The 18,934-nt window shown below is 46.8% G+C and overlaps 1 protein-coding gene across 2 annotated transcripts in view; it reads left to right on the top strand.

Annotated features, from left to right (window-relative positions):
• EIF2B3 (eukaryotic translation initiation factor 2B subunit gamma) overlaps nt 1-18,934 on the top strand; it is a 179,187-nt gene that overhangs the window by 83,747 nt on the left and 76,506 nt on the right. The gene's annotated exons all lie outside the window — the stretch shown is intronic.

Here is an 18,934-nt window from a genome sequence, read left to right as displayed (position 1 = left end):
TAGCAAACCAGCAAAAATGGCTAATATTGGTTTCGCCGTGTTACTGCGATGCCTTTTGTCGTTTCTCTAGTAATAAGAGAAGCAGCGTGGCTCAGTGGAAAGAGCCCGGGCTTTGGAGTCAGAGGTCATGGGTTCAAATCCCGGCTCCACCAACTGTCAGCTGGGTGACTCTGGGCAAGTCACTAAACTTCTCTGGGCCTCAGTTCCCTCATCTGAAAAATGGGGATTAAAACTGAGCACCCCATGGGACAACCTGATCACCTTGTAACCTCCCCAGGGCTTAGAACAGTGCTTTGCACATAGTAAGTGCTTAACAAATGCCATTATTATTATCAATTATATTAATATTAGAATTATAATATTATTAATTATATTAATATTATAACATTATTATTAAGAATAATAACAGTGGAGTTATTTGTTTAGTGCTTACTATGTGCCAGCCACTATACTAAGCTCTGGGGGGAATACGCACAGATCGGGGTGGACCCAGTCCACGTGGGACTCACAGTCTTACTCTCCATTTTACAGATGAAGTAACTGAGGCACAGAGAAGTGTAGTGACTTGTCCAAGGTCACCCAGCAGACAAGTGGTCAGTCTCCCCACTGACCCCACATTTATTTGGATTCCAAAGCTAGATGTTTTGTCCTATGTTTGTGTGTTTTTTTAAGCCACCTCCGTCGGAAGTTTCGACCAAGCTCGCTTCTCCCAGCTTCTGCGTATCTGGGTCTCCAACTTATTCATTCATTCGTTCATTCAGTCGTATTTATTGAGCGCTTACTGGGTACAGTGCACTGTACTAAGCGCTTGGGAAGTCCAAATTGGCAACATATAGAGACGGTCCCTACCCGACAACGGGCTCACAGACTAGAAGGGGGAGACAGACAACAAAACAAAACACGTTAACTTATCCCGGCCATTTTTCGGTTCCAGGTGTAGGAAGGCCCTCTTGGAGTTGTGCTCACACCATTTTGTGTTGTTTCATGTGGGTTCAGTTCTGGGATGGGTTCCAAGGATATTGAAATTACGTGTTCCCAGCAACAAGCTCCTCGCCTGTACTACACTGTACGTGAAGTAAACCGTTTCCCCGTCCGAGAGCCCGTGTAATTTATGCTCCAGCCTCTCTGAATTTTCATATATCCGGATCGTGCCCGGTCTTGAATGATCCGGGTAGACAGGGTGGTACTTTTATATTGTCATTTTATGTCTAGACTCATTAAAATATGGTGTTATTTTGTGACCCGGCTTCCCTTCCCCGCGTCACGGTTTTCCCACTTTCTCCCTGCACGTGAGTGGATAGCGGAGGCCGGAGCGGAAGGCCGCCGTGATGCAGGTAAGAGCCCGCAGGGTGGGAGAGGGCCCTAGAAGATTTCAGCCTTCGAAAAATCAATCAATCAATCAATCATATTTATATGCAGAGAACTGGACTACGCGCGTGCGCTTGGGAGAGTACAGTATAACAGAAACATTTCCAACCCACAACGAGCTTACGGACTAGAGGGGGAGACGGACAATAATAGAAATAAATAATAATAATAATAATAATAGCATTTATTAAGTGCTTACTATGTGCAAAACACTGCTCTAAGCACCGGGAAGGTTACAGGGTGATCAGGTTGTCCCATGGGGGCTCACAGTCTTCATCCCCATTTGACAGATGAAGTAACTGAGGCCCAGAGAAGTGAAGTGACTTGCCCAAGGTCACACAGCTGACAAGCGGGGGAGCCGGGATTTGAACCCATGACCTCTGACTCCAAAGCCTGGGCTCTTTCCGTTGAGCCACGCTGCGTCTCTAAATAAATGACAGATAAGTATGTTATTGCTGTGAAAGAGTTCACCTCCACCAATAGTAATACTAATTGCATTTGTTGAGCGCTTACTATGTGTCAGGCACTGTTCTGAGCGCTGGGCTGGGTACAGCATAATCAGGTTGGACATAACCCCCATCCTACATTAATGATTGTCGATTTAATGGACATCTTCCGGTTGTGATGATGGTGATGGTGTTTATTAAGCCTTTACCAGGTGCTACTACTACTAATAATAGTAACTGTGGTATTTGTTAAGCGCTTACTATAGGCCAGGCTCTGTTCTAAGCGCTGGGAAAGGTATTAAATGATCAGGATGGACAAAATCACTGTACCACACAGGGCTCCCAGTCTTAACCTGCAGCGTGGCTCAATCAGTCAATCAATCAATCGTATTTATTGAGCGCTTACTCTGTGCAGAGCACTGTACTAAGCGCTTGGGAAGTCCAAGTTGGCAGCATATAGAGACGGTCCCTATCCAACAGTGGGCTAACAGTCTAGAAGGGGGAGACAGAGAACAAAACCAAACATATTAACAAAATAAAATAAACAGAATAGATATGTACAAGTAAAATAAATAAATAAATAGAGTAATAAATATGTACAAACATATATACATATATACAGGTGCTGTGGGGAAGGGAAGGAGGTAAGAGTCAGAGGTCATGGGTTCAAATCCCGGCTCCCCCACTTGTCAGCTGTGTGACTTTGGGTAAGCCACTTCTCTACACCTCAGTTCCCTCATCTGTAAAATGGGGATTAAGACTGTGAGCCCCCCGTGGGACAACCTGATCACCTTGTAACCTCCCCAGTGCTTAGAACAGTGCTTGGCACATCGTAAACGCTTAATAAATGCTATCATTATTATTATTATTATTGTTATTGTTATTATTATTATTAACTCCCATTTTACAGATGAGGGAACCAAGGCCCAGAAGCGAAGTGAGCACCCAGGAGACAAGTGGCTGAGCTGGGATTAGAACCCAAGTCCTTTTAGACTGTGAGCCCACTTGGGTAGGGACTGTCTCTATATGTTGCCAACTTGTACTTCCCAAGCGCTTAGTCCAGTGCTCTGCACACAGTAAGCGCTCAATAAATACGATTGATTGATTGATTGATTGATTCCGACTCCCAAGCCTGGGCTCTATCCATTAGACCATGCCGCTTCTCTAAGCCAGTGGGGGAAAAGCGCAAGAGAATCGCAGCCAACACTTCCCAAGCGTCTAGTACAGTGCCCTGCACGCAGTCAGGGCTCAAGAAATCCCGTCGAGTGAAAGAATGGATCCTCTCCCCCTCACAGGCCTGACAGGCTGAGGGCCGGAGAGCGAACAGGTTCTTATCCCCCTTTTGAAGATGATCTCCCCCTTGCCCCCCTTTCCATCCCCCCATCTTACCTCCTTCCCTTCCCCACAGCACCTGTATTTATGTATATATGTTTGTACATATTTATTACTCTATTTATTTATTTTACTTGTACATATCTATTCTATTTATTTTATTTTGTTAGTATGTTTGGTTTTGTTCTCTGTCTCCCCCTTTTAGCCTGTGAGCCCACTGTTGGCTAGGGACCGTCTCTATATGTTGCCAACTTGTACTTCCCAAGCGCTTAGTACAGTGCTCTGCACACAGTAAGTGCTCAATAAATACGAATGATTGATTGATGAGGAAACCGCTCCGCGCTCCTGCGCTAACTGATGATTTTTACAGTCCAGAAACATAGTAGCCACAGGCTAGGAAGCCTGCCCAGAAATCGGCTCCATTTAATTAGTAGTAGTAGTAAACAAGCCGGGCCTCAAATTTAATTCTTCCTCCTCGAATCGAGGGGAATCTCAAAAGCCATTCAGAGCCTCCCTCCGACACTAGCCTCCTCCCCACTGGGAAGAACCCAGAGGCCTGCCGCTCTCTGCCTCAGAAGGGGATTTCTCAGCCCCTTTCAGGCACGGGAGGAAATGGGAGTTGTTTTCACGTTAAGAATATTGGAGATTGCCAGGAAAAATTGGAAGTGATAATCTGCAGGTCATCAACCACAAGGGTGGGTTTTTTTTCCTCCCCCCCGTCTGTTGTTGTGCTAAATGGTTCAAGATGGGCGAGTTATCCTGTGAGGCTTTTATTGTTATTAAATGAAAAAGGATCTAAGTTGCTATTACTTTGGACCTTGTGAGTAGCTTTTTAGAGCTCAGATTACAGAGGCATCTGAATTCAGCAGCCATCCATGGCCAGTACATTTCCTCTAGCTATTAACATTTAAATTGGTGTCACAAAGGGGCACATTAAACAGTTAAGGCTTCAGAGGCTGTTTGTATTTTTTTTCCAGTGCCCGCTCCTGAGCCTTCCCTCCCGTTCTCATCCCAATTCTCAACAGCCCCAAAGCCCCCAACACACATCCCCATCCCACTCACACCCCTCATTTCCCTCTCCCACAAGTTTTGGAACTTTGTTCTGCGGACTGGGGAATACCATCCTGTGCCCCCCCTCCCCCCGCACCAAGATTGAGGAAATATCTTCATTCTGAATAAGCGAAATCCCTCTTATCGACTTGAACGTAGCAGCCCACGGGCTGCCTCCAGACAAGTAGTGTGCCAACACACCCACTAGACAACCATAAAAATCTGACAATTACAAACAGAAACCAGACTTCGTAATTGCAACCACATAAAACAATTACATCAATGTTTGAATTCTGAAAATATGTCGAAAGGGAACATCTTGATGAGTTTCAAGACGGTTCTGAATTTTTTTTTCCTTTTTTCTTTTTTTTTTTTTTTGGAAACAGAAACCTTTCCGTAGACAAAGGCTCTTCGCGTCGTCCACCACATTTTATCCCGGGGGCAGCCTCCCTCTCCCTCTGATGCTCTCCCACGAAGTATGTCAACACTTCTGGGGCAGGGAACATGGGAATCTGCCGAAATGACCCCATAGAAAGGAGAGTTTTCCCCATCCCTCTCCTCTTCCTCCCCTCCTCCCCCAGGGGACTGAACATCCGCGGAAACCAATGGATTGAAGGGAATTTCTCCTGAGGTTCCCCTTCCTAGTGTGGTAACGTTGGCCCGCGACGGGGTGGCAAACGGAAGGCCTGGCCATTTTTACCTTCCTCAGCATTCAGCCCGACCACAGAAATGAGCGAGAGTAGTGGGGGGCCTTTTGAAATCCAAAATCCATCTGAGAGGTGGGCGTGCTTGGTGATCGTTTCAAGAGACGACGCTCTCACAGCCAAGATCTCCTAGAACCATTTCAGGGGTGTAAGCGAGGGGATTTACCCGCCCTCCATCCCTCTCTCCCTTCCCCTGTAGACCGTGAGGTCTTGGGCAGATGTGGGGCAGAGACAGTGTCCAATCTAATTATCTTGTATTGATCCCAAGGCCTAGCACACGGGATGTGCTTAACGTCGGATGTCGTTTCCTCACCATTTATTCTAAATCCCAGGTAGAATTTTGTTTTGTAATCATCATCATCATCATCAATCGTATTTATTGAGCGCTTACTGTGTGCAGAGCACCGTACTAAGCTCTTGGGAAGTACAAGTTGGCAACATAATCCATTTTCAAATTGGGTTAAATAAAACAGGGTGGAAAACGTATTTCCGAGGAATCGGCACATGGATGTTAACATGTTTCTGCTCTGCTTAAACAAATGAGGGTGGGCATAATGACCATGGCTGTTTCATTGCCAGTTCAGCCAACTTGTACTTCTCAAGCGCTTAGTACACTGCTCTGCACACAGTAAGCGCTCAGTAAATACGATTGAATGAATGAATGTATATATCAATCAATCAATCAGTTGTATTTATTGAGCGCTTACTGTGTGCAGAGCACTGTGCTAAGCGCTTGGGAAGTACAAGTTGGCAACATATAGAGACAGTCCCTACCCAACAGTGGGCTCACAGTCTAGAAGGGGGAGACAGAGAACAAAACCAAACATATTAACAAAATAAAATAAATATATATATATACATATATGTATATATGTTTGTACGTATTTATTACTCTATTTTACTTGTACATACTTATTCTATTTATTTTATTTTGTTAATATGTTTTGTTTTGTCGTCTATCTCCCCCTTCTAGACTGTGAGCCCACTGTTGGGTAGGGACCGTCTCTAGATGTTGCTGACTTATACTTCCCAAGCGCTTAGTACAGTGCTCTGCACACAGTAAGCGCTCAATAAATACTATTGAATGAATGAAAGACCGGGATTCTCTGGGAAAGGACCCAATAATTTCGAAGTTCACCCCTTTTATTAAAGGGAAAATCGGATATCTTGAAGAATTCTCACCCTCTAGACGGTAAGCTCGTTGTGGGCAGGGGATGTGCCTGTTATAGCGTTCTCTCCCAAACGCTTAGCACAGCACTCTGCAACACAGTAAGCGCTCAATAGATTCGATTGACTGGCTTAATGCACGCCATCATTATTCATGCTAGAGGGAAATGTGAAGCATCTAATCGCACTTTTAGCCACAAAAATATTGGAAAACAGAAAATCACAACGTAATCCGTTTTACCCGAAGAGTAAAGTGGTGTGCTTCCAGTCACGGAAATTCCCTGTTTTCAGAAGGGTTCGTTTGAATTTTGGTAGGCCTCTTCATTTGGGGGTGATGATATGTTTCCCTGATCCTGTGCGGTGTTTTCTGCCACATATTTCTTCCCGAGTCGTAATTTTTAATAAAAAGAAAGGCATTGAGTGCCCACTGGGAAAAGTGGCCTGTACTAAGCGTTTGGAAAGGTATAACAGAATCCAGAGATGGATTCCCTGCCCGAAGAGAGCTTACATTCTAGCAGTGGAGAACAGACATACAGGGCAGTATTTCTGCAGGGCCGCTTGGGTGTATTGTGAGGAATGAAAACGATTCCTGTTCTTAGCACTGAGTATAGTGGGCATTCCTGAACATTTTCTTTTCTGCTCTTCAAAAGGGGTTTTTTTGTGTGTGTTTTGTTTTTTAATGGTATCTGTTAAGCACCTACTATATAATGATGGTGTTTTAAGCGCTTACTATGTGCCATGTCAGACACTGTGCTATGCACTGGGGTACATACAAGCTAATCAGTTTGGACACAGTCCATGTCCCACATGGGGCTCACAATACTATTCCTGTTTTGTAGACGAAGTAACCGAGGCACAGAGAAGGGAATAATATTAATTATTATTATTATTATTATTATTATTATTATTCTGGTATTTGTTAAGCACTTACTATGTGCAAAGCACTGTTCTAAGTGCTGGGGAGGATACAAAGTGATCAGGTTGTCCCATATCGGGGGCTCACAATCTTAATCCCCACTTTACAGATGAGGTAGCCTGTATATATGTTTGTACATATTTATTACTCTGTTTATTTTACTTGTACATATTTATTCTACTTATTTTATTTGGTTTATATGTTTTGGAATGACTTGCCCAAGGTCACACGGCAGACAAGTAGCAGTGCCAGGATTAGAACCCAGGTCCTTCTGACTCTCAAGTCCGTGCTTTTTCCACTGGGCTGTGCAAACTACTTTTTTTGGCCCCCGAGAGAAGAGCCCTCTCCACAATATTCTTAAAGACTTCAAAAGATTTCCAGTGCTTTGAAAGGCTGGTCTTAAATTAAAGCTTGGCTCCATAACCCTGTCTCTGGTTCCCAAAAGGCGGCAAATTGGGGATCCCACCCGCTTTGCCTCCAACTGTCCCTGAATTGAAACTTAGGAACTGTTGGAAAGTGTGCCTCACCTCCCCTCGACTGTTGGGAGTGGGACAACTTGATCACCTTGTATCCCCCCCAGCGCTTAGAACAGTGCTCTGCACATAGTAAGCGCTTAACACATGCTATCATTATCATTATTATTATTATATAGAAGCAGCGTGGCTCCGTGGAAAGAGCACGGGCTTTGGAGTCAGAGGTCATGGGTTCAAATCCCAGCTCCACCACTTGTCAGGTGTGTGACTTGGGCCAGTCACTTAACTTCTCTATGCCTCAGTTACCTCATCTGTAAAATGGGGATTAATACTGTGAACCCCACATGAGACAACCTGATCACCTTGTAACCTCCCCAGTGCTTAGAACAGTGCTTTGCACACAGTAAGTGCTTAATAAACGCCATTATATTATTATTATTATTATTATTATTGTTACTATTATTATTATTGAGGGAGATGAAAGTCCTTTAAGAAGCCAGATTCCAAATCAAGTTTGATTAAAACCCACACCTGGCTTCGTACTTGAAAGCAGATGGGAACTTGGGGTGAAGCCCTGGCTTAATCAGTTCATTATGGCCTGCAGCACCTATTAACCGGCTGGCCTGATCATTACGCTGTGGTATTTGTTAAGCACCTACTCTGGGCCAAGCACTGTGCTAAGCACTGGGGTAGATGCATAGCTCAGTGGAAAGAGCCCGGGCTTGGGAGCCAGAGGTCATGGGTTCTGATCCCGGCTCCGCCGTTTGTCAGCTGTGTGACTTTGGGCAAGTCGCTTCTCGGTGCCTCAGTTCCCTCATCTGGAAAATGGGGATTAAGACTGTGAGCCCCTCGTGGGACAACCTGATAACCTTGTATCCCCCCCACCCCCACCCCCGGCGCTTAGAACAGTGCTTCGCACATAGTAAGTGCTTAACAAGTACTATCACTAGAGAAGCAGCGTGGCTCAGTGGAAAGAGCCTGGGCTTGGGACCCAGAGGTCATGGGTTCTGATCCCGGCTCCGCCGTTTGTCAGCTGTGTGACTTTGGGCAAGTCGCTTCCCGGTGCCTCAGTTCCCTCATCTGTAAAATGGGGATTAAGACTGTGAGCCCCTCGTGGGACAACCTGATCACCTTGTATCCCCCCCCAAGTGCTTAGAACAGTGCTTCACACATAGTATGTTCTTAACAAATACTGTCACTAGAGAAGCAGCATGGCTCAGTGGAAAGAGCACGGGCTTGGGAGCCAGAGGTCATGGGTTCTGATCCCGGCTCCGCCACTTGTCGGCTGTGTGACTTTGGGCAAGTTACTTCGCTGTGCCTCAGTTCCCTCATCTGTAAAATGGGGATTAAGACTGTGAGCCCCTCGTGGGACAACCTGATCACCTTGTATCCCCCCCACAGTGCTTCACACATAGTAAGTGCTTAACAAATACTATCACTAGAGAAGCAGCGTGGCTCAGTGGAAAGAGCGTGGGCTTGGGAGCCAGAGGTCATGGGTTCTGTGACAGCGGAGGCAGGGGGATGCACGGGCTGAGGATGTGCTGGGGTGGTGCTTCTCAGCGTAGCTCAGTGGAAAGAGCCCGGGCTTTGGAGTCAGAGGTCATGGGTTCAAATCCTGGCCCCGCCAGTTGTCAGCTTGGTGACTTTGGGCAAGTCACTTCACTTCTCTGGGCCTCAGTTCCCTCATCTGTAAAATGGGGATTAAGACTGTGAGCCCCCCGTGGGACAACCCGATCACCTTGTAACCTCCCCAGCGCTTAGAACAGGGCTTTGCACATAGTAAGCGCTTAATAAATGCCATCATCATTATTATTATTGGGTGAGCGCGCTCAATGAAATGAGGATCTGGAGGATAAATTGAGACATTAAGGACAAAATAATTGGCATTTGGAAGGCAAGAATGATCTGGGGCAGCGTAACACCTTTCAAATGACGCGTCTGGGTCGTAAAAACTCATGTACGAACTCGAACTCGAAAGAGGGTATTTATAGATCTGAGCTGCCAGCGTTCCAGAAGTTGTGCCCCAGGCAGTCATTACGAGATCAGGCGAAGTACTGGCTGGGAAATTACATGACAAGAACGGTAGATTTGGTCATCTAGGGTGGGAATGAATGTCCAATTTAGAATTCAGCCCCATCTCTGAAACTGGCCCGGTCCGAGGGGGGAGATCATGAGAACAATCGTAAAAAAATGCCCGGGAGAGAGAGATCTGTCAATTTAGAACTTACTGGTTCATCAAACATTAAAGCTTTCCGAGGGGACTGGGGCCATCATAAAAGCAGAAAGGAGATAGCAGTTCTTACCGAGGGCATTTTTGAACATTTGCTCTCGGTTCTTCAAGGTGCCGCTGTATTATAAGAAAAAGAGGGTCGCTTTTCCGTTCTGGCATTTCAAACAAAAAAGAAAGCCTCCACAGTTCAATTGTTTGAATCATGTTTTTTTTTTTTCAGTGCCTTTGAGAAAGATGTTCTTCCCAACATACGACCAAGACAAACAGTTAAGAACAGTGTTTGTGTTAACATGTGATCTCTGAGATGGAGTCTCCGTGTATCTGATCTCAGAATGCTGCTTTTGTACGGTATCTGTTAAGCGCTTTCTCGGTGGCAGGCGCAGATATAAGCTAATCAGGTTGGATACAATCCCTGTCCTACGTGGGGCTCACACTCGTAATCCCCATTTTACAGATGAGGGAACTGAGGCACAGAGAACTTTAGCGCCTTGCCTAAGGTCACACATCAGACAACAATAATAATAATGATGATGGTATTTGTTAAGCACTTACTATGTACAAAGCACTGTTCTAAGCGCCGGGGAAGTTACAGAGTGATCGGGTCATCCGACAGGGGGGGGCTCACAGTTTTAATCCCCATTTTACAGATGAGGGAACTGAGGCCCAGAGAAGTGAAGTGACTTGCCCCACTGCCCAGACTTCTAGACTGTGAGCCCACTGTTGGGTAGGGACCGTCTCTATGTGTTGCCAACTTGTACTTCCCAAGCGCTTAGTACAGTGCTCCGCACACAGTAAGCACTCAATAAATATGATTGAAAGAATGAATGAATAAATAAATACAATTGATTGATTGATTGATTGCCCAAAGCCACACAGCTGACAATTGGCGGAGCCGGGATTTGAATCCATGACCTCTGACTCCAAAGCCAAGTGGAGGAGCCGGGTTTAGAACCCAGGACCCTCCCTCTCCCAAGCCCGGGCTCTATCCAGCGGGCCGTGACACATCTCAAGGAAATTCACCTCCCCGCTACAGTTGGCAGGAAAGCTCCTCATTAGGCGGAGACCAGTTGAGAGTTCATCCACCCCCCTGGTAAACGTAAAACACCAAACAAGTCTTTTTTTAAAAACAAGCAGATACAAAAATAGAGGGGGCGGTGCGGAGAGGGAGTGTGGCTAGAGTATAAATACCATATAACATTCATTCGATCGCCTGGGCTGTATACTTAGAAGGGCAAACATAATTTCCTGCGGAGGAAGTTGAGCATTACTTTCCGCTGGGCAAGTAGAGTGGCCGTGGTGACTCGGACGGTGCCAATCTGCCTCCTTGTAATTGTCTGAAGCCTTGAGGATGTGCACGACCGCACATTTAGGTTTTCTCTACTTGGAAACCTACAATCGCGAAGCCACTCGCTAAAAAGTCCACGCTGCCACGGCGATGCGGTAATGCCGCACGGATTTCGCGCCTTGAAATCCTGCCCCGTGAATCGCGCTGTTCTGAGCCCTCTTTTGTTTGCCTTTCCGACCAGGCCGGGGAGGTGCGGAGGCCGGCGGCCGCCTCGCTGGGTTTTCAAAGCTGCGTATTGCTGGCTGACCTATCGCTCTGACCCAGTGTTTCGTTTCCCTATTTCCCATGCTTTCGGAGTAATTATTTGATTTATCAAAACAGATCGTGTATCTGCTTCTTGGCCCGCTGGGATGTGGAGTGGGAGGTATAGGCGGGAACTTCTGTTCTTCAGAAGCTTCTCGGGAATAATTGGATTTAGGGGGTCGGGGGAGGGCGTTGCTTAAAGCATCGTCCCTGCCCTGATTTATCATCTTACACCCATGTCGCCTCTACGGGATCTTTTTTGAGGAAAACCTGTTCCGGAAACCCATGCATTGGGAATAGTGATAGCCTGGCTTTGATGATGATGGCATTTATTAAGCACTTACTATGTGCAAAGCACTGTTCTAAGCGCCGGTGGAGGGGGGAGATACAAGGTAATCAGGTTGTCCCATGGGGGGCTCACAGTCTTAATCCCCATTTTACAGATGAGAGAACTGAGGCCCAGAGAAGCGAAGTGACTTGCCCAAAGTCACAGAGCTGACAGTTGGCGGAGCTGGGATTTGAACCCGTGACCTCTGACTCCAAAGCCCGGGCTCTTTCCACTGAGCCACGCTGCTTCTCTTTGGGAATAAAGCACAGGCCTGGGAGCCAGAGGACCTGGGTTCTAGTCCCGGCTCTGCCACTTAATAATAACAGTAATGATGATGGTGTTTGTTAAGGTCTTGCTCTGTGCGAAGCACTGTTCTTAGCGCTGGGGAAGATAGAAGGTCATAAGGTTGTCCGCCGTAGGGCTCCCAGTCTTCAGCCCCATTTTCCAGATGAGGGAACTGAGGCCCAGAGAATAATAATAATAATAATAATGGCATTTATTAAGTGCTTGCTATGTGCAAAGCACTGTTCTAAGAGAAATGAAGTGACCTGCCCAAAGTCACCCAGTTGACAAGTGGCAGAGCCGGGATTAGAACCCACGACCTCTGGCTCCCAAGCCCGGGCCCTTTCCACTCGGCCGCGCTTCTTCGCTTGATTGCTGTGTGACTTCGAGCAAGGCACTGAGCTTCTCTGGACCTCAGTTACCTCATCTGTAAAATGGGGATGAAGATGGAGCCCCATGTTGGATAGGGACTGTATCCAATCTGATTAACTTAGATCTATCCCAGCACGTAGTACAGTGCCTGGTCCATAGTAAGCGCTTACCAAATACCATTAAAAATGCTATCATAATTACTGTGGTATTTATTGTGTATCATATGTGCCAGAACATTGTGCTTAGCTCTGGGCTAAATGGAAAATAATCAGATTGGACTCAGCCCCTCCCCACCCCCCCGGGGTTCATCGTGTCAGAGGTGGGGAGAGCAGGTGTCTTAACCCCATTTTACAGATGAGGAAACCGAGGCCCAAGATCACAAGCAAGCCACAGGGAAAGCCGGCGTTAGAACCTGGGGCTGGCCCCGATTCCCAGCTGGTGCTCTTTCCACGGGGGCACGCTTCTAGCTGGTCGGTGGAAAGTTGATCTTTCCGCCAGCAAAGCCATTTTTCCGAAGCGGAAAATCAAGGAAGTATTAGTAACTTGGGCCTGGGAGTTTGAGGGACCTGACTTCTAATCTCGGCTCCACCACTAGCCTGACGTGGGGCCTTCGGCAGGTCGCTTGACGTCTCTATATCTCATTGGCTTCATCTGTAAAATCTGGATTAAACCCTCCTCCCTCCAGTTTAGTCTCTGGTGGGGCAGGGACTGAGTCCAACCTGAGTATCTTGTATCTACCCCAGTACACTGCTTGGCAAATAGTGAGCGTTTAACAAGGACCATTAAAAAATACAAACTCAAAGAAGCATTGTATAAATGAGTTTGAAAGAAGATGAGTTGAGATCATTTAGTTCATATGAGATCATATGTATATATGTTTGTACATATTTATTACTCTATTTATTTATTTTATTTGTACATATCTATTCTATTTATTTTATTTTGTTAGTATGTTTGGTTTGTTCTCTGTCTCCCCCTTTTAGACTGTGAGCCCACTGTTGGGTAGGGACTGTCTCTATATGTTGCCAATTTGTACTCCCAAGCGCTTAGTACAGTGCTCTGCACATAGTAAGCGCTCAATAAATACGATTGATGATGATGATGATGATGATTTAGTTCTCAGCTCTCCCCCTGACATATATATATATTCATCAGTGCCTGGCACATAGCGCTTAAGAAATACCATAATTATCATTATTATTCTCTCTCTCTCTCTCTTTTTCTCCCTCCCTTTCTCTCCTTTTCCTCCCTCTCCTTCCCTCTCATGGAGTGATACTTGGAAATCCCGGCTCTGCCACTTGTCAGCTGTGTGACTTTGGGCAAGTCACTTAACTTCTCTGGGCCTCAGTTCCCTCATCTGTGAAATGGGGATGAAGACTGTGAGTCCCACGTGGGACAACCTGATTACCTTGTACCTACCCCAGCGCTTAGAACAGTGCCTTGCACATAGTAAGCGCTTAACAAATACCAACATCATTATTATTATTATTATTACAAATTGAATTCATTCAGCATCCTTTTCTCTCCTTTGGTATATATTGCTCCTCATTTTGGGCAAGTAGGTAAGTGCCTCTTTCAGAAGAGGACATTCAGCTCATACCTTAGGGAGAGAAAGCCTGTGAGAAAGATGTGAGTTTTAATTTTTGATTTGTATTCTGGCCTGCTCTCGGTGGCAGGGAACAGATCGTGTCCAAATTCGCCAGGTCCGGATGAGTCTCTGCGTAATCAGAAAAACTTTACAAAGTACTTCACACAGCAAGCACTCAATAAACATGATTGATTGATACCCCCAAAATGACAGGCTTTAAGAGTCCGAGAGGATAGGGGTTCTAGCAGCTTTGAAGAAATGGTGAATTGGGAAGGGTTGGGAATGGCGGGGGATTAAGAAAACGAGCTCTGATTTAAGAGGTAGCAAACGATAGAAGAAGGAGAATAAAGTCCAGGAGAGGAAGTGCGGAGAGTTCAGGGCCGAAGGGAACATATCGAGGATCACGTCTGGAGCTCAGTTAACGGCGCGGGGGGGGAGGGCCGAGAAAGAAAAGAGCCAGCAAAGGAAGCAGAGAAGGTGGGTTTGGACCCCAAGAACGTGGGGTCTCTAACATCTTGGCTTGAAAGAACATCTTGGAGGAGGAGGGTTAGCCACATTCGGGGCTTAGTCTCTGTCAGGCAGGATTGTTCTCATCACGGTCGTCAAATATTCATTCATTCATTCATTCAGTCGTATTTATTGAGCACTTGCCGAGGATCACGTCTGGAGCTCAGTTAACGGCGCGGGGGGGAGGGCCGAGAAAGAAAAGAGCCAGCAAAGGAAGCAGAGAAGGTGGGTTTGTTCCCCAAGAATGTGGGGTCTTTAACGTCTTGGCTTGAAAAAGCATCTTGGAGGAGGAGGGTTAGCCTCATTCGGGACTTAGTCTCTGTCAGGCAGGGTTGTTCTCATCACGGCCCTCAAATATTCATTCATTCATTCATTCATTCAGTCGTATTTATTTATTTATTTTACTTGTACATATCTATTCTATTTATTTTATTTTGTTAATATGTTTTGTTTTGTTCTCTGTCTCCCCCTTCTAGACTGTGAGCCCGCCGTTGGGTAGGGACCGTCTCTATGTGTTGCTAACTTGTACTTCCCAAGCGCTTAGTACAGTGCTCTGCACACAGATTGATTGATTGAGCGCTTACTGTGTGCAGAGCACTGGACTAAGCGCCTGGGAAGTACAAGTTGGCAACCTATTTTCATTTGGAGGGGCGGATTTTAGAAAATGGATGTCCTACATTGCCAAGAAAACTTTGGCTTCAGGAGCCTAACCCTGTATGAAAGGACCACCCTTCCCCGATTTGCCACGTCTAGCTGTGAGGGGAAGATGGGAGTGCGCAGGAAGTGCTTGACGGATGTATTTCCTTCTTAGCCTGGGATGAGGATGACCGGAGCCAGGCCTCTCCTTCTGTTTCCCGTGAACCCCGCTGCCCCTGCCCTCCTTTTCCCCTCCCTCCACAGTCCACCACCCTGGCTACCCAACTGGATGCCAAAGGCCCAGCGGCCATTCGGTAGCCAAGCAATGTTCAGGCCTTCCTAGGCCCTGAAGCTGACGGCTTTAAGCCGCCAATTAACATCTCCGGCCAAACAGCAAGCCGTCCCGAGAACCCGGAACAGGTGGTGAGATTAAAAGTCTAGGATAACAGCATCCCGCCAGGGGTGGGACGCGGAAGCCGCGTCTCCCGTAACTCTGGAGCGCGGAAGGCCGAAGGCTCCTTCGCGTGCCGTCGGAAAGGAGGGAGCAAGATCCCGTCACCGCTCGACCCCCGTAGGACACGCAGAGGTCACCTGGCAATGAGTTCGAAGGTCGGAGGCCAGATTCATCATTTCAGGTGTGAGCGTGGTTTCCTGGGTCTCTGCTCAGATTGCTGGGTCCGGCCAGCGAGGCCTCGAGCTTCCTCGGGGGTATTTATTTACGTTCTCCGTCCAAGGTTGTAAGAGGTTACGAGGAGAATAAGGCCACAGGCTCGCTCTTGGCCAGCAAGTTTGCTGTGAGGTGTATATATCTATATATATTTTTACATATTTATTACTCTATTGATTTATTTATTTTGCTTGTACTTATCTATTCTATTTATTTTGTTAGTATGTTTGGTTTTGTTCTCTGTCTCCCCCTTTTAGACTGTGAGCCCACTGTTGGGTAGGGACTGTCTCTGTGTGTTGCCAATTTGTACTTCCCAAGCGCTTAGTACAGTGCTCTGCACATAGTAAGCGCTCAATAAATACGATTGATGATGATGATAGCCGAGGCTTACGAGAGACTCCGGGTTTGAATCGTCATATTCTCTCGCTGCGGATTTATGAATTTGACCCAAGGCGGCTATTTCTTCGCCGTCAGAAGGGGTGGAAGTCCGGTTTGAACCCTAAACGCCGAGTGGCCATCCCTCTTAATTAGTTGGCTGTTCAAACCCGGGGTTGTCTTTGTTCAGTGCAAAAAATTAAAAACCCAACCACAGAGGAGGCTTTTCTCTCCGTGCTTGAGCCTCTCATGGGAGGAAGCTATAAAAGAGGTTATCAGAGGGGAGGGGGAAAAAAAACCCAGAGCGGCTTTCCGAGCCAGAAAGAGTCGTGTGTTTCATTCATTCATTCAGTTGTATTTATTGAGCGCTTACTGTATGCAGAGCACTGTACTAAGCGCTTGGGAAGTCCAAGTTGGCAACATCTAGAGACAGTCCCTACCCAACAGTGGGCTCACAGTCTAGAAGGGGGAGACAGAGAACAAAACAAAGCATATTAACAAAATAAAATAAATAGAATAAATATGTATAAATAAATAAAATAAATAAATAGAGTAATAAATACGTACAAACATATACATATATACAGGTGCTGAGGGGAGGGGAAGGAGGTAAGGCGGGGGGATTCATTCATTCAATCATATTTATTGAGCACTTACTGTGCAGAGCACTGTACTAAGCGCTTGGGAAGTACAAGTTGGCAACATCCTACCTCTAGCCTCGAATGCCCTCCCTCTTCATATCTCCCCGCCTTCAAAACCTTATTGAAGGCCCATCTCCCAAGAGTCCTTCCCCGACAAAGCCCTCATTTCTTCTTAATAATAATAATAATAATTGTGGTACTTGTTAAGCACTTACTATGTGCCAGGCACTGTACTGAACACTGGGGTGGATGCAAGTTCTTCCACTCCCTTCTGCATCACCGTCACACTCGGATTTACAGTCTTTATTCCCCCCATCCCTCAGCCCCACCGCGCTTATATCCACATCCGTCACTTCTTTACATTAATGTCTGTCTCCCCCTCTAGACTGTAAGCTCGTGGTGGGCAGGGGACGTGTCTCCCAACTCTCTTCCGTTGTACGGTCCCAAGCACTGTGCACATAGTCGGCACTCAGGAAATGCAATTGATAGCTGCATAGCTTAGTGGAAAGAGCCCGGGCTTGAGAGTCAGAGGTCGTGAGTTCTAATCCCGGCTCCGCCGCTTGTCAGCTGGGTGACTTTGGGCAAGTCACTTAACTTCTCTGGGCCTCAGTTCCCTCATCTGTAAAATGAGGATGAAGACTGAGCCCCACGTGGGACAACCTGATTACCTTGTGTCTACTCCAGCGCTTAGAACAATGTTTGCCATATAATAAGCACTTGAACAAGTACCATCATTATTATTATTATTAGTGGAAAGAGCCCAGGCTCGGGAGTCAGAGGTTGTGAGTTCTAATCCCGGCTCCGCCACTTGTCAGCTGGGTGACTTTGGGCAAGTCGCTTCACTTCTCTGGGCCTCAGTTCCCTCATCTGTAAAATGAGGATGAAGACTGTGAGCCCCACGTGGGACAACCTGATTACCTTGTATCTACTCCAGTGCTTAGAACAATGTGTGGCATATAGTAAGCGCTTTAACAAATACCGTCGTCATTATTATTATTATTAGTGGAAAGAGCCTGGGCTCGGGAGTCAGAGGTCGTGAGTTCTAATCCCGGCTCCGCCGCTTGTCGGCTGTGTGACTTGGGGCAAGTCACCTCGCTTCTCTGGGCCTCAGTTCCCTCATCTGTAAAATGAGGATGAAGACTGTGAGCCCCACGTGGGACAGCCTGATTACCTTGTATCTACCCCAGCGCTTAGAGCAGTGCTTGGCACATAGTAGGCGCTTAGCAAATGCCAGCATTAATCAATCAATCGTATTTATTGAGCACTTACTGTGTGCAGAGCACTGTATTAAGCGCTTGGGAAGTACAAGTTGACAACATATAGAGACAGTCCCTACCCAACAGTGGGCTCACAGTCTAAAAAAAATTAGCATTATTATTATTATTATAGATTGATTGATGTATGCCTGATATAGGGTTGCCACTTTGGGTCCAGGCTGAAGGACAGCAGGGCACGTTCCCAGTCAGATTCCTGAAGAGACAGCCAGACCATCCTCAACACAAGTGGTCCTGGACCTGTCATTGCCCCTCTGGTGGGAGGGAAACTCTGACAAGAGGCCACCCTGTTTCTGAAACTCCTTCCCCTCCTACCTGCAGCTCTCCCCAGAAGGCAGCCTTTTCAAAAGGAAAATCCCATTATCTCCTCCATCAGCTTCCTGACAGCTCAAGGATGTCCAACAACCACAATTTAAAAAAAGCACCAGCCACTAGAAACCCCCGGGAACTTTCCCTCACAACCAAATCCATCGGTATTAATTATTCGGCATTTACCGAAAGGGAACCCTAGAGAGTGAGTCGCGGGTCCAACGTCTGTTTCCCACTCATCCCAGAGCCATTCTGCCTCCGCCTCTTCCTTCGGCAAGATCCCGGGAGCCTGAGGGGGCATCCCGGTCTTGTGGGCATCCAGGACATCCCTACTGTGGGAGACCCATCTCAGGGCGTTATGGAAGACGGAGTCGGAAAAGGCTCCCGAGGCCACCGACCACACGGAGAACCTATTTAGCGGCAGGGCCTGAAAAACCGGTTGAGAAAGCAAGAAGGACGGTCGAGGAAGAAACCGGGGGAATCGGCTCCGAGGAGTTCAGAAAATAAGCAGAAATTGGGAAATGATAATAGCGCTTTCAGAGAGGAAGGGATAAGGATAAGATGAGAGAAAACGCCGGAGGAAGGCGAGACAAGAAACGACCTTGAAATGGTTGATGCCAACCGCTCTGAGCGGGCAGGAAGATTGCCTCCGGGATTGGATGGAGATGTCATGGAGAGGTC

Source organism: Tachyglossus aculeatus, chromosome 18, assembly GCF_015852505.1.
Source record: "Tachyglossus aculeatus isolate mTacAcu1 chromosome 18, mTacAcu1.pri, whole genome shotgun sequence".
NCBI lineage: Eukaryota > Metazoa > Chordata > Mammalia > Monotremata > Tachyglossidae > Tachyglossus > Tachyglossus aculeatus.
The sequence above is the reverse complement of the archived record's forward strand: the minus strand, read 5'-3'. Positions and strand labels throughout refer to the sequence as shown.